Source organism: Condylura cristata, unplaced genomic scaffold (genome assembly GCF_000260355.1).
Source record: "Condylura cristata isolate star-nosed mole 26May11 unplaced genomic scaffold, ConCri1.0 scaffold00023, whole genome shotgun sequence".
NCBI classification, from domain to species: domain Eukaryota; kingdom Metazoa; phylum Chordata; class Mammalia; order Eulipotyphla; family Talpidae; genus Condylura; species Condylura cristata.
In genome coordinates this window covers 4,454,894-4,462,029 of record NW_004567124.1, presented here as the reverse complement: position 1 = coordinate 4,462,029, position 7,136 = coordinate 4,454,894, and positions in this window count along the sequence as shown.

The following is a 7,136-nucleotide window of genomic DNA, read 5'->3' as shown; positions in this document are numbered from 1 at the left end:
TTCACCATCCCTGTTGTATTGTATTTATAGAACAAATTAATTCTTAGTCTGGAACTTCAGGATTTATGATTGTGTTTGTAAAATCATGATAGAGATCACATATCAGATATTTACATTTTTATATACCCTGTTTTATAATTAAAAATTGATTTCTGAGTTTTGTATTTTGCCTTTAAGGTGGGTACATAAATCCCATTTACCCATGTTTCTGAGTTTTGTATCTTGCTTGTAAGGTGGGTATATAAATCTCTTTAACCCATGTTTTCTTCTCATGGCTTCTCATCTGTTCCTTTTCTTCCTCCCCTTCTCCTCTTTGATTTAAATCTTTGACCTATCTGGCATTTATTTCGATGTAAAGATTTAGCTAGCCAAGGGCTCCCTTAATTCATTTTTACTTATTTGAATCATGAACCAAATTCCCATAATGTTCCAGATTCTTTGTTCTGTTCCATTGATCTGGAAGTGTGGGAGCTCTGGGGAATATTGCCCAGGCTCCAGCACTCATTAGCTCAGTGACCTTAGCTCTCTTGGTAGTTAGCCTTGATGAACTTGAGCAGGTTACTTTACTGTTCAAGCCTCAATTTCAGTAAGTTTGGATAATAATAATAATAGTAATAATTTAAAAAGGTTTTTTTATACATACAAGAGCTGGGGTACAGGCCAGAGGTGTGGAGGGTGAGAGATTTCACCAGAGGCAGAGTGGGGAACAACATAGGAAATCTACTGAAGTATACTGTTGAGGGGAGCAGCAGGCAGGTGAGGAGAGGTCTGTGACGCCATGTGGGTCAACTCCCTGCTCAGGGATCGAAGGCACGCTGCAGTGGCTGCAGAGAGCTTCGTAGTGCTGTGTTTTAACCCGTTGTGCTACCAGGGAGGGCTCCAGGAAAATAGTACTATTGGACTTGTGTTGTGATGAACAAATGGGAGACATGAAATGCTCAACATAGTGCCTCTGACAAATAGTGAAGTTCCTGGTAAATACTAAGTCTTACTACTGATGGGGCTAGTATTTTTCCATTTGGGTTTCTTTTTTTTTTTTTTTTAATGCAGGGGCAGGAGACAGTTACAGTTCATTATTGTATGTTGATTTTTCTGGATGAACTTTGGTGTCATTTTATGTTGAAAGATTTATTTGGTTAGCATTGAGAATTTATAGATTAATTTTGGGAGACATACCACCTCTGAACCTTTTTATCAAAAAAAAAGATGTGTTCTTTTGCTATGAAGTTTTAGGTCTTGCAACTTTTACTACCAAGTTTTTTGTTTGCATTGTGGATGGAAATTTCCTCATTACGTGTACTTCTTTGTTATTGTATTTCTATAGGCATTTTAATGGACTTTCTTTTTTAAAAGTAATTTTTCAGTTGCTTCTTTTGAATGTATTGGCTATATTAATCATTTATAAGTAATGATAATGTTGCGTTTTCCTTTCTGGTATTCACACCTCATTATTTCTTTTACGTAATTACATTGGTGAAGTTTCCAGAAGAGTATTACATCGTATTAGAGCACATCCTTGATCCATGTTTTCAAATTTAGATTTATGGTAGCCTTTCCAATCCCGATAAGAGACCTGAAAATCTCATTTAGCACAACTCTCACTTTTTAGTTGAGAGACACAAAAAAGAAGTGACTTTTCCATTCACACCACACAGCAATGAAGTGTCAGGTAGGCTCTCATATCTTGATCCACTGAACAGTGTTTTTACATCCTCTGTAAGATTAGTGCCGGTATAGGAGAAGCTTCTCGTAGCATCTCTTCTCGTCTGCTCTTGTTGCTGATGAACAGTGAGCTGCTAGAAACCACACAGAGAGATTCTAACCATTATTTTGTTTCAGCAGTGTCTGCTGTATTAAAGTAACAGATGACCAGACTCCAGAAAATATTGGCAGTAAGAGATTTCATCAGATACTTGATCTAGAAATTTCACTAGGAAATGCAAATTTCAGGTGGCTTGTAAAATCTTAGCAAGCCTAGACAAAAATAAAATTTTAAATTTGCCTATGCATGTAAGTTTGGTGTGCATAGTCCATCCTAAGAGCAGGACTGGGTGTTGCTGCTACCTCCACCAATAGGAACAAACTCCCTTGTTTTGGAGTTTAATAATTTGGGAACTTGGGACATGAATACTTCCTGAGTGCCTACTATGTGTTAGGCACAGTGCCAGGGATGGTCAGGCCAAAGTAAGAAAGGTAGTCCCTGCCCTGATATGCTTGTTTCCAGCTAGAGGTCCCTATTTGAAATAAGATTTCCTGTTTCCCCTGCAATTTTGATTTTCCAAAATAAAAATTTATGTTAATTTTTGACTCTGGCTTGGGCCACCTTCTGAAAAAATTTTAAAAAGAAATACTTGAGGCCCTCCCTGGTGACGCAGTGAGTTAGAGCACAGCTCTGAGAAGCTGGAGCCACTTCAGCATGAGTTCGATCGCCGCCTGCCCTGGAGGTGACCCACATGGCGAGGCAGACCTTTCCTTGCCCGCCCACTGCTCCCCTCAGCAGTGTACCTTGCCCATCTGCCTATTCTGCTCCCCACTCTGTCTCTGGTGAATCCTCTCACCACACCTGAGCCTCTGACCTGTACCCCAGTTTTGTATGCATAAATAAATCTTTTTTTTTTAAAAAAAGATATTTGAGTTGCTGCTCATTTTTAAAAAGATTTATTTATAAATTTATTTAAAAATTTTTAAGATTTATTTATGCATACAGAACTGGGGTACAGCCAGAGGTGCAGGGGTGGTGAGAGGCTTCACCAGAGGCAGAGTGGGGAGCAAGTTGCTACTCATTTTTAAAACAGTATCATGGTGACAAATAGAACACACGGTAAGACTGGTTAGATGTTATAAGTCCTTTAAGGAATGGGCCCCATATTTTAAAAAACTTCCTTTTCTGCTCCTACTTTACTTTGAGTTAGCTAGGTATAATTTTAGCTTACATAATTTGAAAAGTTAGAGTCCAGGTGCAAGGCTTCTAACCCTCTCTTCATGGTAAACCAGTAAAGCTTTCTGTGCCTGTTTCAGTTTGTTTTGGAACATGCTGTCCTACTTTAGTGTGATGTCAAAGCTAATGGAATAGACAGTGACACAAAAGTGCTCTGCTGAGTTTAACGTGTTCGATCAAGTGCCCTTTGAAAAGAGCCTCATTGGTGTCAAAATGAATATAAGGATAATTTGAGGAGATTTCTTTTTAATTGTAAGAAGTTAGGCAGAATAAAAGATTGGCATGACATTGGCTGAAAGTAAAAACAAAGGCCAGTGTGCTGAATGAATAGAGAGACCTGGCCACTTCCTGTTTGGGGGAGGCAGGTTTGCTGTCTGAGTCATCATGCCAGAGACTGAATGATTAAACCAGCTGTTGCCATTGCAGGCTACTTGCTTCTCAGGGCTTGGAGCCTGGGGGACTTACTCAAGTCTAGGACCTTATTCTGGGAGAATATGGTGCTAAAATTTCTTGGGTGGTGATAGAGATAGCAACATGTCTATGCCTTTCCATGCCCAAATTTCCCTGGGCAGTCACTCCCTCTGTTCTAGTATTTCGCCCCTTCCACCTGCTGCCAGTCTCATTAAGAAACCATCTTCTTTAACAAAAGGGAAACCCAGAACCTCACTGTTTGTAGTTGAAGGATGTCTTTTTTTTTTTTTTTTTCCTGATTACAGCTGCTACCAAGAGGCTTCAGGGCAGCTGAGAATAGCCATGCTATTTAAGCAATTGACATTGAAGTTTAGAAAATAACAGAAAATTGTGGCTCCAGATTGCTGACTCTGTAGGTTTAATGTGCTTAGAATGACCTCATAGAAATTGATCTGTGAGTTCTGGTGTGGAACTGAAGTCTGGTTCTGATAGAAGTGGCTCCAGGATCCCATTTTGAGAAGTTCAACTCAGGACTCATGACTGCTTAAAGGGGCACAGTCGGGCCTCAAAACTTGCATGTTGCACCATGTAATGTCTGAGAAAAGTCATACACTTGCCAGGATTTCTCCTCTCCAGTGCTCAGTTGGCTGGCATGGAGGGATGTCATCATCAAGGTGCACATTCCCCACAGAGCACAGGACTCTGGTCTCTTGAGCCCACCTGAGTTTGCCTCCCCCAGCTTCTCTGTCTTCTCAGGAGTGCCCTATTCCCATGTGGGAAACAAATCCATGGCGGATTCAACAGTGAACCCATCTGTGTGTCACAACCTCATTTTTTGACCCTTGGAGGTCTACTGGATAGTGAGCCTGCAACAAAATCCTGATGAGCCATGGACCAAAACCTAAAACTGCTGTGTCGGTGATCTGATTCTAGAGTCAGACCTCCCTCAGGCATATTTCGTCCTGTGTATGTAAGCTTGCTGCAGAGTCAGTGAGCATCAGCGGCCATTGGAACTCAGGGCAGCCCATTAAGAGTTGTGTCTAGGATGGGCTGAGGAGGCCCATCATTTTTAAGTTGATTATACTTCATGTTATACTGAGATCAGCCCTAACTCCATCATGATTGAGAGAACATTTTTAAAGATGTCATCTGTGAAACAGTATGAATTTTAATATTGATTCACGGTTGCATTTTAGGCTGCTTGCCACTAAATGCCAAAATTGCTTCTGAGTCGACTGTTCGTCTTCCCCTTCCCTCACAGACATAGCACATGTACTCCACTGGGATGCCCCCTTGGGACTGAGCACACCCAGGGAACTGGGTGAGGTGACCTCTAGGGAATCCTTTTCTCAAGACTTGCTGGAAAAGGAGAAACTTCCAAATGCCAGGCTATACCTGAGTTGACTTGAACACCATCACGATGACAGAACAGTCTGGTTACTCCTCAAGCAAGCGCCCATGCATGCTTATCCCTTGTTTATTTTCTAGCCTGCATGTTCACTTGCCTGTAACAGGACATCCTTTCCTCCTAACATGTTGATGTCAACTCTTAGCACATAGAGTCATCAAGGGAGGACTTTGAAACAAAAATGATGCCCTGGCCCCCACCGCCTACCAACTAAGGCTTTGGGCCTTTGCATAGGTCCAAGTCAAGGAGACTTTTTAAAGCTCTGATGATTCTTGATGGGCAGCCAGTTCCTAAAAAATGGCATATGAGGCTTTGCTGCCTGTAATGTGCATCTTTTCTATCCTAGCGTGCACTTTTGTTTTTTTAAAGATTTATTTATTTATGCATACCGAACTGGGGTATAGGCCAGAGGTGCAGGGGCAGTGAGAGGATTCACCAGAGACACAGTGGGGAGCAGAACAGGCAGATTGACAAAGTGCACTGCTGAGGGGAGCAGTGGGCAGGTGAGGAGAGGTCTGCCACGCCATGTGGTCATCTCTGGGGCAGGCAGGGATTGAACTCATGAGCAAGTGGCTTTAGCTTCTTAGTGCAGTGCTTTAACCCGCTGCGCCACCAGGGAGGGCCCCTAGCGTGCACTTTTAAGGCCAATTTTGGGCATAGATACCCAGAACATTTAGAAAAGGAGTGTTGATTTGGGCAAGAGCAGACACAGGCAGGAGCAAAAGGCCTTGAAGATACAAGCCTCCCAGATTTTCTACCTGTGAGGTGCTTGTTCTTGCTGTGGGATGGGGGAAGGGCAGGGAGGAACTTGGGAGGAGTCCTAGGGGTAGAGTTGTCTCAGGAGTCCGAGGTTGCTGTTCTCTGAACTCTGGGCTCCATCTGACCTGTTCGGTCTGTGGTGTGGCTGCCCATGGCAATTTTTAAAAATGTGGATGTCGGGCCCTCTCTGGTGGCGCAGCGGGTTAAAGCACAGCACTGAGAATCTAAAGCCGCTTCCTCATGAGTTCGATTCCTGCCTACCCCGGAGGTGACCACATGGCGTGGCAGACCTCTCCTGACCCGCCCGCTGCTCCCCTCAGCAGTGTACTTTGTCAATCTGCCTGTTCTGTTCCCCACTCTGTCTCTGGTGAAGCCTCTCACCGCCCCTGAGCCTCTGTCCTGTACCCCAGTTCTGTATGCACAATAAATCTTTTTAAAAAAAAATGTGGATGTCAACCCTTACCCCTAACAAGTTTCTTAGAAAAGCATTCTCAGATCTAGGGTGTTTGGATGCTAAATCAAATAAGCACTTTTGACTGAGTTCATGGAGTCTTCTTTAGTCTGGTTATCCCATTCATGAAGATTATGACTCAAATGAAAAATGATTTTAAAATGTTACCTTCTGGTTTTGATTTTACCATTTGAGAAAAAAATGTTTCCATAAAGTGTTACTTTATATCAGTTCTGTCTGCTCCTTTACTAAACCTTACTGAGGCTAAACTAGAATGACTGAGCCAGGCAGCCCTGGGATTAGTAGGGATTTTACTCTGCAACTTCCAGCTACCACTTGAAGTCTCTGGTTCTGGAGGGAAAACATGGGAGAATTTCTAAGGCTTTAGTCTTGAGTTTTTTTGTATTTTGATTGCATAAAAATAGAGCGGTGGTAACTTGGTTTAAGAGCAACCTGTGTGTAAACGTGAAGAAACTCCAAGTCAGGGTGTAAGACGCCAGCACTGTGGCACTGAAGTGCGAATCTGGGCAAATCTGGGAGGCTGAGAGGGCAGAGCAGGAATAATGGGTGTTGGGGTGGGGGAAGCTACATCATTGGCCATCCCAGGTCAAGCAGCCACTGGAATGTTTTAGGGAGCAAGAGGTGAGCAAGTCCCTCCCCAGCATTCAGAGGCAGAAGTAAGGAAGCAGGGAAGCCCTTGTCCGAGTGCCGTTCACAAGGGTGTGCTGTGCCCACAGAAGGGGGTGTCCTAGAGCAAGGCTTATTAAACTCTGATGAAACACTTTTTTCCTTAAGATTTTATGGCATTAAAAGTCATGCTATATAACAGAGACATGCTTTTGATGTATCCCCCTTTATTTCTACCTTAAAACAAGGTTAAGGCATAAGTTACTCAGCTGGGCACCATGCGTGCCTCTTGTCCTCGGGGCATTGTCATCGATGGTACAGTTTGTCCCCGGGCTGGTGAGTCAGATATGTGCCCCCAAGGTTGCACAGGCTCCTGGGTCCCTGCACCGGCTTTATTCAGTGCATTTCAGAGAGGACTCCCCTTCCAGCAGCGCCTGCCTGTCCTCCTTAGTCCTTGTCCCTTGCAGAGGTGGGAAGAAGGAGGGGATGGGAGGCTCTGTGTGTGTGTGTGTGTGTGTGTGTGTGTGTGTGTGTGTGTGTGT